Source organism: Anas platyrhynchos, chromosome 3, assembly GCF_047663525.1.
Source record: "Anas platyrhynchos isolate ZD024472 breed Pekin duck chromosome 3, IASCAAS_PekinDuck_T2T, whole genome shotgun sequence".
NCBI classification, from domain to species: Eukaryota; Metazoa; Chordata; class Aves; order Anseriformes; family Anatidae; genus Anas; species Anas platyrhynchos.
The window spans coordinates 79441030-79462287 of record NC_092589.1 but is presented as its reverse complement, the minus strand read 5'-3'; positions in this window follow the sequence as shown (position 1 = coordinate 79462287).

Genomic DNA, 21258 nt, shown 5'->3' with positions numbered 1-21258 from the left:
ATTTTTTTTATGGAAAAATGTGAATTTTAGCATATGCTCTATTTCATATTTTATAGGTTACAGAGAATAACTCTATTTACATAGATGTGGGGGTAGGTGAGCAGGAATGATAGCTAAAGATAATCAAAGTCTAACAGATTTTGCTCACATATCAAGCTCACTCCCTTCTCAGAGCCCATTCTGGAACATCAAACAAGTAAATTTAATCATCTATTTTATTTTATGTGGCTGTATGTTTGTGCATATATGTGTGGATAGAAGTTCAGACTGGTGTCCTCTCTACACATTTTTTTTTTCCTTAGTGCCAGCAGCGTAATGCTACTGCTGTGTAGTGTTGTAAGACCCGATTGCTACAGCAAAACTACTTTGGGGCTGTACTCACTGCACCCAGCAATACAATTGTCCATACCTAAAGCAATATCTCTACAAATGTTTTAAAGAAGCAATTTAATCACTACACAGTATCAGAGGAAAAAACAGCCCAAGAGATTCACCTAGGCAGTGAGTGGTCATGTTTTTACTGTATCAGAACACAGGCTTGTCCATGTCTTTGCTCTGTGGCAAAAGGGCTATAATTGGAGCTGTAGCTGCATTTAGCCCATTAAAAGAGATGCCATTACATCCAAACCCATCAAGGCAAAAGGGGCATACCACATAAACAAACCTAAGACTGCACTACTATTCCAATTAAGTTTTAGCAGGTCTGTATTATCTAATTAATTGCCAGGCCCCCCAGTGCACCAATAGGTTCTAATTGCTTTGACCAATCTCCACCATGCACTATCTGCCCATTGGTCCAGGAACTTCAGTCAGGCTCCTTGCCTGAATTACCCTGCAGGTATGTTTGTGCACAGTTCTCTTCCTGGCTTATTTTGACAGGTTGCTTTGTGTAGCTCAGATCATCATTGATCTGAGCTATACGAAATCACTGATCTGTAAATGTGTCCTCTTACTGTCACCATCCCTGCACTTCTCAAGGCTATGCCTCTGTCAGTGGATGCTGTCCCTCTCTGCATTGTTGTTCAGGGCTTGTTTTGTCTTGTGCAGCAACTTCACCTTGTTATTCCTTGACTGTACTACAGGAAAATCTTTTTCATAACACAGCTCAAATTATTTTAGAAAAACAAAAATAATAATAATAATTCTAGTATCTATCCCTTTTCACTGGTACTCTTCTGGAACTATTCTGATATTCCTCAGGAATATCAGGAGAGGACCAAGCAAGCAACTGGGTGGGTGCTTAGCTGCTGGCTAGTTATCAACCAAACACAGGCAGAAGGACATGGACTCCACAAAAAAAAAAAACATTGCTACTGTGTTGGTTTCACCATATATCTTTAGAAATGTTTCTAGCTTTGTTTGTTAGCTGCTGATACCTGAAGTACTATTTTCATTAGTCAAACCTGGATCTATATCAGATTAGGCAGATAGCTGGGGAGAGATGAGAAGAAATGGAGATTTTCTTTTCATCCCCGCAAAATATTTTCAGACAGGGAAAAAAAGGAAAAATACAGAACGAGATCCCTGTTTCTGCAGTACTAATCAACTTAATCCTTTATAGATTCTTGTTCATCTGTCCAACCTGACATCAGGATGTGACTTAAACTGTGCAGAAAAATACTCCACAGATACTCTTTATCCTCCCTTCATTTTCAGTATGCTTGAACAGGGACAGATATAAAAGACCCTGATACTGGTTTTGGTGGTGGAAAAGACTTGCATATATATGCCCCCAGCCTTTTATTACCCAAACAAGGCATCATCTGTTACAACATAAGCAGCTACTCAAGAGCCAAGGCACAGAGATGCACATTACCTTCTATGACAGCAGTAAAAATGGACATTTTCTATCCAAAAATTATCCATTCTGTTCTTGACCAGGATGGCTCAGAGCAATGTGGAGTCCTTCCTCATCTGTGCCTCAAGTTATAGTAAAGCACGGGAGTCTGCCCTGAATCATCATTGGCATCTTAACATGCTAATCTGAATTCTTTCAATACTTGTAGGTTAAGTACATTAATAGCTTTTATAGGATGAAAATAAACAGTAAGATGAGCAAAAAGAAGCGCTATTAGGGAAGACTAGTCTATAATGACAGTAGGTTGAAATCAGTAGTTTAGCACAGACATCTAATATTCACTCACATATGCTGCCACCTAGAGTCCAATATTAGGACATTATGGAACCATGGATAATAGACGTGCTTTTCAAGAAAAATATCATATTTGCGTGGTTATTTTAAGAAGTGGAGGAAGGTGAAGGTGCTGGTGTTTAGGGGAGTATGTGGCACGAAAAGGTGAAAGAGCAAACAAGCAATCTGTAGATAATCTTAAAGTTGAATTTTTAAGTGTCTTGCTTACAAAAACTGTAATGGAAAAAATCAGACCTTACATTGAAAAGTGGAACTTGGCACAGAAGAGAAAGTCAGAGTTGCTATTCTGTACATTTATCAGAATAACTTTAAAATATACTTATTTCCAGTTCAATTTTCAAGTCTGCAAAATAATGGTCAGCAGACTAAGCGATGTTCTACTTGAGCAGCCTTGCCTTCAATTTTGATGAAAAAACCTGCCAGTTTTCAAGAAAGTCTTAAAGAAAGTATATTTAAGCTTCCCTCCACCAGCAGAATATCACAGAAGACAAAATATCCCCATGAGGTAGGCTAACTGGAAATCCAAGGCAGCCTGGAAAATGAGCTATCCTGCTATGCTTTAGAAATTGCAAACAGCAGCAACCCAGTTTCTCAGATAACCTGAAGGAGCTGGCAGCATTTGCTGCTAGATGCCTAATTCAGTGCCTGGACTCTCACACTGTGTGTAATTTGCTTAGAAATGAGCTATGAACTTGGATCTCAATTTGCACAACAGGATATGGTTTGATTAAATGTGTCCGGATGCATTTGTAATGGGATTATAGATTTCAATTAGGAGTAAGGCACAATCATTACAAGGTAATACTTTTTCATGCATGTTTTAACAAGCTGAACTGGGGCAAGGAAAAGGGTGGAAAAGTCTTCTGTTTCTTTCTCCCCTCCACTACCTTTTTTCTGCTTCTTCACGCTCAAGTGCTGTTTGTTTTGGTTTTTGTTTTGGTTTCCGTTATAACCTTACTATTCTTTCCTTTCCCTTTAATGGCCTGCTGTCAAAGTGGTAGTTCCTAGTTCCACTGAGCTCTGTGTGTAGCTACATTCCCTGTAACAGGCTGATCTGCAACTTTTCTTCCAGTTAATGAATGACAGTGACTACATCTTTACTATAATGCATTGCTCAGCCAGGAGGGTTAGGCCAATTGTTTTCATACTGTCAGTAGGAGTACTGATTGACTAAACAAGCCACTGTTCCCTTACCTGGGGTAGCATCTACACTGCCAGGTGGGGAAGAGGCTTGAGAGGCAAGTGTGTGTTCACTGAGTCCCAAAATGCTGGTTCTTTCCATCCTCACAGTTAGGGGTAACTGAGGAAAAGCTAACTCCAAATATGTCCTGCTCAGTAGGTTATTTAAGCTTCACTTCTACCTATTCTGTCTAAAAGAGTCATTTTGCAGAACCACACATACTGAGATTTTCTCTTCTCCAGAGGGCTTTACAGCTTAAGCTGTTTTGACTCCTTGGTGCAAAATTGAGGCTTTACAGCATGGATTGTGGCCAATTCTCTTCTAACAAGTCAACCCAAACCTCTGTTGCCTACACTAACTAGAAAGAGAATGCTGTCCCAGCAGCATGTGTCAAAGCAAAACTTGTAACTGTTCATCTACACTTTCTCTCCACTAAAGAGGATAGATTCATTCAAAATGCTTGAGGAAAACAGTCCCTGGCCTCTACATCTTTCCAAACTGTGTTTGGGAAGTCTAAGAAACTGATACCAGACATGGGCCAAAATCATGCTAGAATGTGCATTAACTTCACTGCTTCGTTTGGATCTGTGCCCTGGTCTCTAGACTTCTGTCCTCAGAAAACACCAATTTAATACGGGGTGAGAATAGGAATACAGCTATTTCTGAATAGGATGCTGGTCCTGTGGGTAAGAAATATTGTTTGTTAAATACCATTTAAAAGTGCCCTGATTCCTCCTGTGAAACAATATGTATGTTAAATGGAGAAGGTGAGAACAAGTCAAAGCAGATTATTCTGCCTGTTTCCTGCTAGGGGCTTTATAAATAACTATAACTGATACCAATAATAATCTTGTGACAGGCAAGAGAGTAAGTTTCTAACATGTATTTAGCAGCCACGCCGCCAGGAAATCCACCCAGTCCCATAAAATATCCTCCAGGGGTGGAAGGAATGGGACAAGGAGAGTAGGTGTTCATGTTAGCAAACTGTCAGCAATTTGTCTGATATGTTTTCTTGAGGAAATGGGGTGAAGATGAGATGTCACAGCAGCTATTGCTTTATTTTTCTTCATCCCATCTAATTTCTTGAAAATTAAACTCCTAAAGACTACTAAATGCAATAAATCATATAGGCTGAAATATATAAATATATACATACTTACACTCTTAACAGAAAGTATATTGCCACTGTTATTTCAGGCAGTCATATCCCACTTTGAGGAGTACATTAACACTGAAGCTCAAGTGTCTGCTCAGTGATATGGCTTACCTGAACTACTCTTCTCCTCACCACCTGATGGTAAACAGCGATTTCTATAATTTGCTTCCTTACAAAGTGTATAAATGCAAGCCAGAACATGACAAAAGTCCTACTTTAGCAGGTTTCTGATTTTAATAAATAGACACCAGAAAACAGAGAGGAGACAACGCAAATAGAAATGGGTTTGACTTTGCAATGGCTAAAGCACATCTTTTTTCTTCATATATCATTGTGGTTGGTGATGTTTAGTATTTTATACACATCTGGCCTGATCAGTCAATGGATTGATTGCTCTTGCTCAGATTCTATTCCAAACTACAGAACCAGTCTGAACCAGTTTGCACTGTACTGGAAAATGCAACTTGTGTATACTGACAATACACTGGTGCAAACAGTATGGAAATGATTCACAGGCAATGCACTGAAGTTATATTTTTGCCAAATGGGGCAATGGATCATCAGTTTGTTGCATCTGCCATAATATTCAAGCCAGCTTTCTCTTCTGTAAAGGAAAGCAAACATTCTTCTAGACCAGATGAATTTAAAACAAAATACAACAAATTCTGCCCATTCATTCCATTCACATATTTCTGTTCACTAGTTACAGTCGATGCATCAGTGTTTTATTTATGTTGTGTAGCATAAGGGAGCATCTGGTGCATCTTTATACCAATGTTTTCTATAGCTAGTACAAACCCATGGAATTGAGTAGACTACTGAGATCAAACCCCTCTTCTACAAGAACAGCATAAAAGTGATACACTCACCTAGTGTGGACTGATCATGTAGTCTTGCTAATTATTAGATGGAGTCCTAGTCCAAGTGGACATTTCACTCTTTAAAATGTGCAGAAAGGTGTTGGGAAAAGCATGCAGGAAACATTTCCCAAGCCTCCTGACAGATTCACATGACAAATTACCACTAACTGTAGTAGGAAGGAATTAGCCATATCCTAGAGACATCTCTGACTACTTCAGCAAATGAGTGAGTGGGAGGACAAAAGGCTGATGAGTTGCACTGTCAAATGGGAGTGCTGAGATTAACTTATCCTGAAAATCAGTCCATAGGGAAAATAAATTGTAAAAGATACAGGTATGTTTCTGAAAAGCACCCACCTGTATCTCATTTTCTAGAATCACAATGCATGAGATATTAGAGGTACTCTTGATATGATTGTCAGGGGACATAACCAAAATAATTTTAGTTAAACATTAGGGTTATTAGACCAGGTGAAGGTACTTAAGGTACTTCCTTGAAAGGGTATTTCCCTTATGTCTGAAACTGAGACATGACCTCCAAATCCTGCATTCTGCCAAGCTTCATAATCCTATCTCTGTCCCTCTCAGGATCCTGTTGACCACATGGAAACCCTCAAGAAGGATGTTAATGACTCACAGACCAACAGCAAGCTTGAGTGTCTGATATGTAATGTGGCCAGTACGTTCAGAGTAGCACAAGCGATCAGCACACTGATAAAGTATGCCTTAAGTGGCTTGTGGAATTCTTCCATTTAATTTATAATGAGCTGTTGCTGTAGCACTGACACAAAATCATGGAAAGATGAAAGGCAGGGGACCCAATGGAGCAGTTTTGAAAGGGACACCCTAAACACCCCTTTGTCTTCTTCCTCTTACCAGCCCACCAAACTGATATTTCCAATTTAGCATTTTCCTAAAACTTTCATTTATGTTGCAATATTATTTATAACAGATGCTCTTGCATGCTGTTTAAAACAGACGCTCTGTATTCAACCCTTTACTCTGGAGTTAAAACTCAAAACAGGGAAGTATAAACACGATGGGATTCATGCAGTGATGGGATTAACATGTAAAATCCAAAAGGTAGCTGCCTCAGAGAATTAAATGCCAGCAGTCACAAGCAGTGGCAAATCCTTTTTGCAATAATGCAGAGAAATTTTAATGCTTTTAATTGGAGTACATTCAAGTTTTATAAGTATGGTTTGTTTGTTTTTAGTTTAGAGAAAACTGAAGGATTTTTAAGATCGCATACTGGAAGGAATACTCATTTTCCTTTGTCTTAAAGAATCAGAGGAGAGTAGTAGGTTCATGTTGCCAGTAACTCTTGCCTGCTTCCACTTAGCAATTCCAGTACTGCTGTATTCTACGTGACAGTATAATGAAGTTCTTCAGAAACTCAGATGCCCCGTATTTATTTCAGTGCATCATCTCCTCAGGCTGTTCTAGATAATGATTTTGATCTATAATTCCATGTGTGGTTAAAAGCAGTTGCTGCTCTTGTATTTTACACCAGCAGGTGAAACCAGTTAAACCAACAGCCACTGAGGTGTGCTTGGCTGGGTGCATGGCTGCAGTTTTGCAGCAGGTAGCCTTTGGAATTTACCCTTGACTCAATGAAGACGGAATGACTCCTTTTCAGTCAATAAGGTGAGGTAGACAGCATTCTTCATGGGACTGGAAAGCAATTTCAGTGGGATTGCAGTCATACAAGAGAAAACATTGGTGTTGGGAATGATAATTAACACGTTATGTGAATGAAGGTATTTCATGGGCATTCATTCCCTCTGCACTCTGCCCTCAAAGAAAGGGCCACGTGGCCTGAAAACCCTAGTCTGGGTTCGCAGCTCCCCAGTGAGTACAGCCCTAGGAGTGTGCTTAATGTGGGCATGTATGTACATATTTAAAATAACTACTAAAAGGGCTGTTTCCTGAGCATGTCCTTAACAAAGCATTTGAACTACTCTTTGCCTCCCATGCCAGCTATTTCCAAAGGTTACAATATTTTAGCACATTTATTATTTCTTCATATTCATCATTGTTTTGATTCTTTATTCAGCCGAGAATTGGAGAACAGCATAAAATTGTTAGTGCCTTTTGGGCTTGCTGTAAGGGAAACCGAGACAATTGCAATATTTCTGATAAGCACTCTGTCAGGAACTGAAATATATATTTAAAAAAAAAAAAAAAAAAAGGATGACCATTTTTCTGCTCTGGGCCAGCTGTGCCTGCTCAACACATAGAGCTTTACTACTACTGACAGGGTAGTACTAACAAGAACACAGAGCACTTACATGCGGAGCATCTCTTATGCATCTTGGCTAACTGTAGAGAATGCATGATCCAAATTGATTCACTCCCTCTGTGAAGCATGGACAAAATACACCATTGCAGGAATTAGGAATTACGGTTTCTGAGGCAAAGGATCTTTGTTTACTATCTGATGGATCTTGAATATCAAAACATTAAGAAAATACCCATTTTGGGGGGATATAAATCTTTCCATCATATTAATGTATGATTCTGCCCGATCTTTTTTTTTTTGTCTCAGTTTTCACTTTCTATTCCTCTAATACAATGCCAGTCTATTTCATTTGGCAAACTACTTACCTCTGAAGTCACTCAGCTAAAACAGCTGATTGGTCTTGGAAAACAAGACAAATATTAAAAAAAAAAAAAAAAAAAAAAAAAAAAAAAAAAGGAAGGGAATCTATTTCCTATTTCAGGAATCTTTCACTCTAAATAAATAAGCAATGCAATTTAGATTCATAGAATGTGAGAACCCAAGCTTTGGCTCCAATTTAAAGGTGCTGCCTCATCCAGAAAAGTGAACGTGTGTTTAAATGGATAACTCTTCAATTTCAGAATTCACACGAAATGTATACATTTATAAATGGTGTCACTTTTCCTCTACTTTTAAGCAGTCTTTGCTATTGCAAATTTATTTTATATATTACATAATACAGATATATATGAGTTTCTAAAGTGTTTGTGGATGAAAAGCCATATTGCCAGCTGCAGCTACTCAGTGCATTTACATTACAGCTTTCTACTGTGCAAAATGCAGGGGTAAAATAGTGGAACTTAATGCGCATCCCTGCTATCGGCTGGCTGGTTGTAAATCATGCCTTTGATTTCTGTGCACTCTGATCTCCAGTCTATTAAAAGATTATTGCCTCAGCTACCTGCAAGCTGCATTCTTGTCATGAAACCTGCACATCACATAGCCTATTGCAGAATAATCAGAGTTTTATAAAAACATATTTAATCTATTCACATGCATACACTTCATTAGCTATTTCATACTTGATGCCATAAGGCATTTTTTTACTATGCAGAACTAGAGTGCCGGTCATTTTAAAAAATTCCTGTGTCCCCAGATTCATTAAATAAACTTTCATACAATGAAAGAAAAAAATAGTTTAAAGAAGTCACAGCTGATTTCTGAAATTTCAAAGCTGCAGAAAACAGATCTGGGTCTGTTACTAATTTGAAATATCAGATTCTGTCTCTCTATAATTTCTGTGAAATCCACTTCAACTTTTCTCCATTTTCTAAAATTCTATTCCCCAAAGTTTTGACACAAGATGGTTTTGCCTCCACATATATTTTATTTTCCTATGGTAGAAGCTGCTACCAACATTAGAGAATCTTATGCTGTCCTGACAAGCTTTTCCTCCTACTACTACATGGTGAGACAGCTAAGGATAAAGAATAGAATAAAGAAACAGTGAGGACCTTACTACCTCTTTTCACCCACAACAGCCTATTTTTTTGACTTGTGTAAGATAACTGTAAAGTGTTACAATATCATTCCTGTCTTCAGAAAGGGCACTAAAGAAGATCTGAGGAATTAGAGGCCAGTCAGCCTCACCTCAGTCCCTGGGTAGGTGATGGAATCCTGGAAACCATTTCCAAAACCATGAAGGATAAGGTGATTGGGAGTTGTCAGCATGGATTTACAAAGGTGAAATCATGCTTAACCAACCTGACAGCCCTCTACAATGAGGTGAATAGCTTGGTGGATAAGGGCTGACCAGTGTATCTTGTTTATCTTGACTTTAGTAAGGCTTTTGACACAACCTCCTATATCATTCTTGTAGACAAACTAACAAAGTACAGATCAGGTAAGTGGACATAAAGGTGGATTGAAAACTGGCTGAACAGCTGGATATAGAGGATAGTGGTCAGGGCATAAACTCCAGATGGAAGCAAATCATTGTGGCATACCCTAGGTGTCAATACTGAGGCCAATAGTGGGGCCAGATACTGGGGCCAACACAGAGTGCACCCTCAGAGTGGTTGATACACCAGATAGGTGTGCTGCCATCCAGAGGGACCTCGACAGGCTAGGAAATAGGGTTGGTAGAGTCCCATGAAGCTCAGAAAGGGGAAATGCAATGTCCTGCTTCTGGAGAAGAGTAATCCCAGGCACCACTCTGCTGGAGGCTGAACAGCTGGAAGACAGTTCTACCAGAGAAGTACTTTAGGGTCCTGGTGGACAACAAATTGATCATATGCCTGCAATGCACCCTTGAAGCAGAAAAAGCCAACAGCATCCTGGGCTGCACTGAGGAAGAATACTGCCAGCAGGCCAATGAAGGTTCTCTCTACTCAGCCCTCTTGAGGCTACGCTGGGAGTACTGCGTCCACTTCTGGGCTTCCCAGTAAATGGACATACCACAATGACTCCAGTGAAGTATCACGAAGGTGATGAAGGGGCTGAAGTATCTGAGAGAGCCTGCTAAAGAAAAGGCTCAGGGAGGATTTAACCAATGTATATAAATACCTGAAGGGTGAAAATGAAGAAAAGGGAGCCAGATTCTTCTTTGTAACATGATAAAATGTAATGATGGGCTCAAACTCGAACACAAGGAATTTTGTTTAACCAGAAGAAAAACGTTTTTACTCTGAGAGTGGTTAAGCACTAGCACACATTGCCCAGAGAATCTGTGGAGTCTCCATCTGAGGATATTCAAAATCCAACTGGACATTATTCTCGGCAACCTGTTCTACCTGACCTACTTGAGCAAGGGGGTTTGGACTAGATGATCACAAGAGGTCCTGTCCAACCTAAAAGGTTCTGTGATTCTGTGAAAACAGACCCCTGACACTGAGATGGAGGAAGCTGCCTTTAAGAAGTTGTTACTGCACTCCTGAGGTGCCAGATAAACAGTGAACAGCAGCCAGGCAGAGGCAACTTCCACTCTTGTCCAAGACTTCCCCTTGGCAAGTTCCTTCCTGGAAAAAATTTTAAAAAGTGCCACCCATGTGCCTCCTGGTCTTAGCTCATTTAGTTTACGAACACCATTACCATGATGTGGTCCTTCTGTCCATGATAACCTCACAGCAACCTCAACTGAAATAATAAGGAATTTCAAAGGAACTGAGATAATGGTTACAAATGTAAGAAATACTTCTCAATTTTAACTGATGGGGTAGTCTCAGTGAGTGCACAATAATATACAAACACTTTTTTTTTTTTTTTTTTTCTCCAGAAGCCTTTTAAGCTGTTCTAAGCAGCTTTGCTATGGATTCTTATGGCTGGGTAATGGTGAAACATGAATCATTTCCCATGATGCTGCTTTGGAGACAATACCAAAAGACCAGCAGAAACATCCATCCTCCATAAGCTAAATACGAGTGTTCAGTGTCAGTGTACCTTTGATGAAAAGCCTGAGAGCTTGTTAGCACATTCTCAGCTGTGCACTTTCCAATTAAGAAAGGGAAGATTAATATCATCAACTTCAGTCACCTGGAAGTTAGTTGACTACTTCAGAATGAGTAACCTTAAGCTCTCTATATATATCAAAGGAATGAACGAAGCACCTCCAGAGAGTAATTCATCTCATCCTAAAACCAGTGTTTTAGACAAGATGAATCTCTCTCTGCAGACACTTGATTCATTTCACTGACTACAAAAACTCGGCATTCAAACTTAGACAACTTCCAAGATTCTAAGTCAGCTAGAATAAAGGCTGCATAAAATGCTTAATATCTGAACTCTGCTATATCAGACATCTACATAGGCATTTTCTTTGGGAATATATGTCCATAAATGCCTGGAAAACAAGTTCCATTGTGACAGGTTCTGGGTACAAATCTTTCAGAACGCAGCACAGTTATAATATAGCTAGTAGCTAACTAATATCTAAAGACATTACATGGTGCTATATAGAATCACAGATTCATAGAATCCCTTCCAGCTGGAAGGGACCCATAAGGATCATCAAGTACAAGTCCTGGCATCACACAGGTCTACCCAAATGTTCAGACCATATGACTAAGTGCATAATACATATCAGCCTTCAGCAAAAAGAACTCTAGGGAGGTGATCGTCCCCCTGTACTCGGCTCTTGTGAGGCTGCACCTTGAGTACTGTGTTCAGTTTTGGGCCCCTCGCTACAAGAAGGACATCGAGGTGCTTGAGCGGGTCCAAAGAAGGGTGACGAAGGCTGGTGAGGGGCCTGGAGAACAAGTCCTACGAGGAGCGGCTGAGGGAGCTGGGCTTGTTCAGCCTGGAGAAAAGGAGGCTCAGGGGCGACCTTATCGCTCTCTACAGATACCTTAAAGGAGGCTGTAGAGAGGTGGGGGTTGGCCTGTTCTCCCACGTACCTGGTGACAGGACAAGGGGGAATGGGCTTAAGTTGCGCCAGGGGAGTTTTAGGTTAGATGTTAGGAAGAACTTCTTTACCGAAAGGGTTGTTAGACACTGGAACAGGCTGCCCAGGGAGGTGGTGGAGTCAGCATCCCTGGAAGTCTTTAAAAGATGTTTAGATGTAGAGCTTAGGGATATGGTTTAGTGGGGACTGTTAGCGTTGGGTCAGAGGTTGGACTCGATGATCTTGAGGTCTCTTCCAACCTAGAAATTCTGTGATTCTGTGATTCTGTAATGGACTTTTCAAATACCCTGTCTCAGACAATGCAAAACGAGCAAACAGAAATTTCCAGGAGAGGAGCTGCTGACAAGGCTGCAGTAGTTAGAGAAATTAAACCAAGTTCAAACTATATTTAAAGTGCCCAATTTATTTGTAGTTTTGCTATTTAAATGTATTATCCATTTTAGTATCACAATGCTTAGAATTATGCATTTACAAAGTAAAACAAGGTAATTCTCCAGGTTTCTTATACAGCACATGCCAAAACCATTGAATCCATAAGCATGTGTCATGAAAGAGGGAATAAGCATGTAACAAAACAAAAGAGCACAGAGATGTTATGGAAATAGGTAGGGAGTTGACTCATAAGCACCTCAGACTGAAGGCGTTAACTTGTGTTAAATTAACTGGTGTTACCCTTTGTCTTAAAAGGCAGGACAAGCAGTAACTCATTGTGTAGATATTGAGAGCTTGATTTAGTTGCCCATCTGAAGATCTATTATTTCAGATGACCTAAGGTATTTCAGGCTCATGGCTGCTAACCATAAAATAGGACTTCAGGAAGACCAGTGTCCTTCTGGAGTGGAAATCAGAGGCCAGCAGGGTGGCTCTTTAGTACGTGAAATAACATTAAGTATATGTGCAACCAACTCTCATGGCTGATCACCTGAACCTGAACCTGGAGTAGATATATTGACTAGCTGCTCATTTTAGCTGTCCAATCATGAGAATCTGTTGAGATGCCTAAAGGTCTTCCACAACTTCCAGTTGTCAGCCCAGGAATACTAAGGTCTCACTTTGGCGTTCTGTCATACTTATCAAATCCATGAAAATATTTTGGAAACTTTATAGCATCTCAAAATACTCTTCTTCCCCTTAATTAGCTCTCTGTTGGCAACAGAAGTCATAGAATCATAGAATATCCTGAGTTGGAAGGGACCCTTAAGGATCATCAAGTCCAACTCTTAAGTGTCTTAGACACCTTGCATACCTTACCTATGTAGAAATAACAAATTTTAGTTATATTAATTTCAAATTGAATCCCTTTCAAGGTTCCTTTTCTAATACTTAAATTAAGTAACCTAAAGGCTGCCACCAAAAAAAAAAAAAAAAAAAAAAGCACAAAATAGTCAGGGACTTTCAGTTGAGGGAATTATTCAATAATACTGCTGTTGCTAGTAAAAAGACTACTTGTGTTGTGTAAGCCAATGTTACGCACTGCTGCACATCAGTGTAACTTGTGGCTTACACAACAGTGCAATCCTCCATTTCTAAAAGGCAAATAACCTTTTTTTTTTTTTTTTTTTTTTTTTTTTTGCTATTTTGTACCACCCTATTAGGCACTCTTTTCCCAAATTGAACCTCCACTTTGGTACGTGATATATACAGCCAACAAAAGGACAACTCTCTGCCCTAGGAGCATGCAATCTATTCATAAGACAGGAGATAGCAGCTGGTGGCTGACTGGCACAGATGAAGCACAGTGAAACCATGACACACTACTGTACTTTAAGACATGAGGTGCTCTTAGCATACCAGCAACCTGTTAAATTCTGTAAGAAAACAGACATCTTAAGTTCCTAAATTGACCTGAAAGCTTTCTCCTAGTTTTAAAATATTTAAAAAAAAAAAATCTACCTTAGAAACAAAGACAGAGTTGAACAGATTTGAACAAATATATGCATTGTATCTAGATTGTGCCAGAAAACCCACTTCTCTTGACATAATTCCCCACTCCAGAAAAAAAAGGGTTAGGTAAGATCAATAATGAATTCTAAGTTTTTTTTCCAGTAGTTGCCTCTGTACTTTTTCTTTAGGTTGTCAACAGAATTAAAGGATTTCTGCAAGGAAAGATTTCATCATGTAATATCAAAAATATTGAGAGGATGTGACATGTAGAGAAAATGGAAGAGGAAAATCTCTACAAATTAATTTTTCAAGATTTAAATTTTAAGTCCTGGAAAAAAAGTAGTGCAATAATAAAAATAATACTATGGAGAAAGCCAAAAGCTAAGGGATATTTTTCCTACCTAAATATTTGATTCCTTAGCCTCAATACTTACCAATTCAACACTTCAGAAGAATTTTTGTTTTAAATCTAATACTTATGTAAATTTAGAAAAGAAGGTTTGGATTTATTTTTACTTGCCTTTTTTTTTTCTGTGTTTTTTTTTTTTTCTAATAGAAGGATGAATTTTCTTCTCAGCACACATTGGCATTTCATAAAGATCCATCTGAAAAACAGTGGAGTTTTTTTATCCTAGCACATCTGTGCTATTTGCAGTGTGTGCAACATGAAGGCACTCTCTAAGAAAATATACAGAATGGAATGGATTAATATGTTGAGCTAAAATGGAACAAAGTTGTTCTTCTTGAGCACGCCTATAATTTCAGAGGCTTGGTTGAAACAAAAAAGCTTATACAAAATTCACATTAACTCTTTAAATTCTTTTTTTTTTTCCACACTTTTACTTCTTCATGCCAATTTAACTATTTTAGAAAGACATTGAAATAGACTTTTTAAAAGAATTTTATTGCTCAATTCATAAATGAAAAATATCCCTACACTTTGTCTTAGTTAGCTTAATACTGTACATAAAATTTTGCTAACATCAGAGAGAAAATGGATTAGCAAATAATATGCAAGAACAGAATCAGAAGCATTTGGGCTACTGCAACTTGTCAAATTACCACACATTAGCTGGGATGTGATGACTGACCACCACAAGTTTCTAGCTGGTTCCACTGCAACATAAAATAAAGTTGTTTCAACTCTGAGTTTACCTTCTTTCACAGTTGGAAAGGTTTGGAGCATGTTCATCCATGCTATATCATATTTTTTGATTGTGTCTCCATTCACAGAATCTGATTCAAATATAGAACAAAACTATGCAACTTATTTAAATCAGCAGAATGATTTACTATGGAATAGAGTCACCATATGTTTTAAATAATTAAACTAAATTAAATCTAGAAATGTGCTGATCACCACCCATTTCTTCCACTCGTATTTACACAATGATCAGATCTCTGAATCATATGATCTCTAAATCATATGTAGTTTATTTTTCCTACAAAACCACATAACCACATATAATACCACAAACATGAGAAAGTTCTCCTACAGTGACCCAGATCCTGAATATTTTAGACAACCAAGTACCATATTCTCCCTTCCAACTGAAAATCAGTTGATTTTTTTGCCTCATAACTCACATCTTAAGGTAGTTACAGAGCATCGTTACTGGGTTTTGTGCCAGTTTAGCCTCTAACTTAATTACAGGTTTCCAGTTGCATATCTTCTGATTAAAGGATAAACAATATTTCAGCCTTTTTAAACTGAACAGGACAGACCCTTCTCCTAAAACAGACCCTCTTTTCCTCTGCCTTCAAAAATTGTCCCTACAGATCTCACAAGAATTTTGTCTTCTTTAATTGGACACATAGAATTGCACATGACTCTCATGAAGTCTAACCAGCGTCTTTCTCTATTGCATTAACACATCCATCTTCACCAGAAAGATCTTTCCCCATGCACATTAAATGTCACATTATTGCATCTTTTCACAAATATTACAGTTTTAGGCCACACTGATTCTGTCATTGACTAATAAACCTGTATGTGTATCAACACAGAGAACAAAGAGAAAGGAGAACAGATGATCTAAAGCCTCTGTTCTCATTCAGGGTTGAAAAGCAGCCTGAGGAGGTTGGGAGAGAAAATGTGCAATCAAAAGCCAGCTCCCTTGCAAAGTGATAGAAACCACATGGTTCAAAGGGATGATCTTGGAGGTGATGAGGTGACACGAAGGCAGGCAGGCTTGAAACCTGTCTCTTTTCTTCACATTAAAATTCCCCCATATCTGAAATACAGAATACTATGCTCATATAAAGTACTCTTCGATTTTATGCTGACTTCCAGCACCTGTAATGCTTGAACCCACACTATGCCCTATGCCCTGAGATTACACCTCTGCTGATAATTCAATGCCTGTCAAGAATATGCAGAAGCTCCTTTCACGGATGTTTTAAGATAAAATCAGTGACATCTTAGCTGCAACAGAAGCTTAATACAGAGAAAGCATCATGAAAAACTGTTTGAAAATATAGTCCTGCAGATAAAGATTTATGAGGATAAAAATATCTGTCTTTCTTTTTATTAGCATGTTCATTAATATAACTGAACTTTGAAAGTGTATTAACAATAAATCTGCATTTGCTTTCTATCTTCAAATGCTTTTATTTGATTTCTCTGGTCTTAGTTGCTACTCAAGTCTTTGTTTGGTATTGGATTTTGCTGACAGACCTCTTAAAAGTTTCTTTGTTGCCATCAGTAGTATAAATACTTGTGTATTTATGCAACAGCATATATTTTATATTGTCTGTAATATTGTACAAGTGCTTCTGATTTACTATAAATAAAAATTTTATATACTACTTCAATGCTCTGTTCCCCGACAGCTCAGTATATCAGAGAAAGATATACTTGATGTTTGCAGTACCTCACTATGACACACTATGCCACAAATGACAGCTTGGTCTTCTATTTAGCATTAATCAAAACATTTAGTTGAGTGGCAAAATACGGCTATTTACAGCAGCATTTTTTATGCATCAGTACATTAACTGGGCATATGGCCGAAAACCTGCAGAAATATCTCTCTCTTCCCCTAAACATTTTGCAATATGTTCAAATACCAGGTGAAACAAATGGTTATTCTGAATTCTGCTTATTATATCTAACCATTTATCAAAATAAAAATCAAAGGCACTTTTGTCAAACACAGTATGGGAACTTGCTCATTTAAACACCTCAGTACATTTACTCTTCTAAGCCAAATACAGAAAAAAAAAACTTGTCAAACAACAATATAAGCTGGACTTAATATTTTTAGCAGAGAGAATTTCATTAGCCCTATATATAAACCAATGACAATAAAAGAGTTATTTAAAACAGTAAAAATTGTATCTATATGCATATAATTTTCTGAGTATGTCCAAACAACATTCATAAAGTATATGAACAACGGAGCTGCTTGTGCATTTGCTATTTTCTTTTAGTAGCGAAATTTTGCACATTGTCCCGTTTCGTGCTCTCTATATTTATAAATATTTTACTCCGGGAAGCCTTTCTTATTGATATAAACATTCAGTGCAAAGGAAGAACCAAATGAACAAATTTCTTCTACCTATAATTAGGTAGATAATCATACTAATTAATTGAACGTATGGTGTTTTGTAAGTAAAGTATATAGAAAAGGCTGCCTGAACTAAGTACCCTCTCATCAGCACACAAAACAACTGCTGCACAAAACAGAAAAAAAGATTGCAGTGAAAAGCAAAACATTGTTATTTATAGCTGTGCATTAAAGAGGGACTGCGAATATGAAAATGTTCCCCACACAACCTGTTGGACAAGTATTTACTCATTTTCATTTACATTTCTTTTTTTTTTTTTTTTAATCATTTTATCATGACTGTGGTTACACTGTTATCTCCTGTCTATGCAGGTTATCTTATCAAAATGCCCCAGATAAAAAACATATAGTCTGCACACAGTCCAGTCTACCAAATAATCACTTTTTTATGCTTTCTTGCTCTGTTAATATCAGATACATTCCCAGATGAACAAGATGCTACACTACTCCTTCTGAGTGAAAAGAAAACACACTATGCATATCACTGTTCTCCTGATATTTTATGTCAAGTGAAAATGTTGTGCAGGAACCACACCTCTTAGGAACTTCATTATTTTCTACTTCACATTTTTCATCCATTCTATGTATTTTATATATACTGCTAGAAAACCTTTATGTCAAAAGAAACCAACCCTACTATATTAGTAGTACAATTGTTTCCACACGGCATCATAACCTTTGCACAGTAATTTAATATTGTAGCATTGTCCTCTAGTCCTTTGGATTTCTTTCATCAATAGATTCATTTCCTAATCTATCTTGAGATGAACAACAGCTACATCAAATGACACAGAAGACGTTTAACCTATTACACCTAGCTATCCAGATTTCAACAGTATTGATAACAATACTTTTTCATGACAGGTTTAATATGTGAGGACTGAATACACTCTTACATTCTCTTCTTTCCTGAATAACTACAAACAAATTCAGAAAAGAATGGCCACACAGACTGAAATTGGTGTGTCTACAAGTGAGACTGTATGATACACAAGACATTGTTATCACTGTCTTCATAGTACACACATTGCTGCAAATACATTCATGGTATCTCCTCCAAGACTGGAAATCTTTAATATCTGAATAGCCTGCTCTGCAGTAAAGGATGCACCAAGGACAATTTTAGGGATCACCAAATACTCCAAACATGTATTGTATCGATGCTTTCTTTCAATTATTTTATTATTAATTAATCTCTATTTCAGGATAATGATATAAATCAACAGACAGATGCCATGAAATGTGCAATAAAAGTATATGTGAACACAGAGATCAAAACAGAAAATCCAAATGCATGTATTTTTCAGATTTCCTGCTTCTTTCAAGGAAAGCTTCTAGAGTTGAAAGATGAGCTTGAAAAAAATAAATAAATAAATAAATAAAAATAAAAATAAAAATAAAAATAAAAATAAAAATAAAAAATAAAATAAAGGACACTCCTACTCAGTCTTAGGAGCCAATGTTCCAGAGTATGGAAATACATGTGCCTGGGATCTTTTGACAGAAGTTTCGGAAGCAGAACTAGATGTTTCTACACAAACAGTACAGGAGTTTGTGTACTTGAGGGTAATGCTTGTCTCTGCTCTAAATGTTGCAATGAATGTACAGACTTTTTCTGGTCTTTTAGCTAGAAAATGATACCTTCAACTGATTAGAATGTAGAACCATTAGTTATAACTTTCTGTAACGCTAGGCAGCCAGGTGCCAGCACTCAATGCGGTTCTTCATGTTTTGGTCTTTTGGACGTTAATGTATTGCATCAGCAAGTAGGAACAACCTCAGGACTGAAAAATCTCTTCCTTTAATTGATATTCCTTCAATGGACTGGTAGAAATTCCAAGTTCCCTGGGAAGAGAGTTCAGTATAGTATGTATAAACATATATAAATATTACAATATGAACTTTTATAATGCATTTTACATCAGATATACAGCATTGATTCATTTTGACAGTATTAATAACCTCATGATTTTCTTTTATTGTCTGCAATTAAGACAAGGGTAACTGATACTGCCAGCGTGCAATATTGTACATGGCCTTCATAACACATTAGTTGCTTTGTACTGTATCAATAAATGTGGCCATCGAATGATATCATAATAGTTACATAAAGGTTTATTTAATCCTTTACTAACATTAAAGCTATACAAATCTTCACACTTCATTTATATACCTGCAACAATGAAATAAAAATATTTCTGTAACCATCGTGGCTCTGGAATCAGTAAAATTTAGAACACTAGTAAAATTAATTGTATCAACTTTATTTTCAAGCAACACACATATCATATAAAACTCAAATCTCAGCTGAAAATAACATTTTACAGTTCAGTTAACTGCAAGAGGTTTGAGCATATATAGCAAAATTAATCATTTACTATATTTTAACAACAGAAGATTTAATTTATAAACTGTCCAAATAAAACACTGATTTCTACAGAAAAAAAAAAAAAAAAAAAAAAAAAAAAAAAAAAGCTACTTGAGCTACTTGAATAACAATTAGGATGGAAAATCCTAAGGGGCATATTGTGAACATGTACATATATCTACAAATAAAAGGGTTCAGAACCTGCAATTTATGAATATCAATATACATATCACTGTTGTGTTTATATGATTCACCTGCCCCTTCTTTGCACACTGGGAAAACAAAACAACTCTAAACTTCAGAGAAAGAAAAAAAAAAAAAACATGTTTACAGATGACTACATCCACAGATTCACATGTTAAGGTCTAATTCATTACACTACACTTTTGGATCTTAACTACAGTGCCCAGTTTGGCCAGCCCAAAGAGAGATCCAGATTTTAGGGGGGATTCTCCACAGACTAGGCTATACTCATAAGCAAAGCACCTCAGATACACTTAGGGTTAGGTAGGAGGAATCCAGTTCTAAGTTCCCACTTCTTTTTCCTAATAGGAAGAGCTACAAAACAGTTTGAAGAGACTATCTCACTCTGTGAGACTATCTCCCTGCCTATGGAGGACTCCAAGCCTAGAATTCAACAGCTAATTTCAGATGCCTGAGCTCAATGAATCCTGCCTCTGGTTTCTCCTCACACAGCAAATGGCCATCAAAACCAAAACCATGTATCTATCCCACCATAAACATGCTGTTATACTATGCCAGTACCATTTTGTATGTTCACACTGGGAATTACCATCAGGAAACACAGGTGGATAACTGCAGCCCCAGCAGCATGGCATTGGCTGCCCAGGACAGGGGCTGGCTGTCTCCACACTCCTTTTCATGCTGACGGTGGGCAGCTTTGATCATAGAATCATTAAGGTTGGAAAAGACCCCCAAGAACATTTGATCCAACCATTACCCTACCACTGATGTCACCCACTAAACCATGTCCCTAAGCACCACATCCAACCTATCCTTAAACACCCCCAGGGACAGTGACTCCAGCACCTCCCTGGACAACCCGTCCCAAAGCCTGAATGCTCTTTCTGAGAAGAAATGTCTCCTAACTTCCAACCTAAACCTCCCCTGGCTCAACTTGAGGCCATTCCCTCTAATCCTAGTTATCTGTGAGAAGAGGCCAACACACAGCTCCCCACACTTTCAAGTAGCTGTAGAGAGCAATGAGGTCTTCCCTGAGCCTCCTCTTCTCCAGACTAAGCAACCCCAGCTCCCTCAGCCGCTCCTCATAGCACTTGTGTTCCAGGCCCCTCACCAGCACACAGTCAGCCCTCCCATGTTCTCAGTCGCTCCCAGTGACGCGTCAATGCCACATAAGGGCAGAAGGGGCCCTTAAAATGCGTGGTTGGCCGCTGGTTCGACAGCTACACAGACTGGGCTCACTATGCGATGGAGTTGCCACTGAGCAG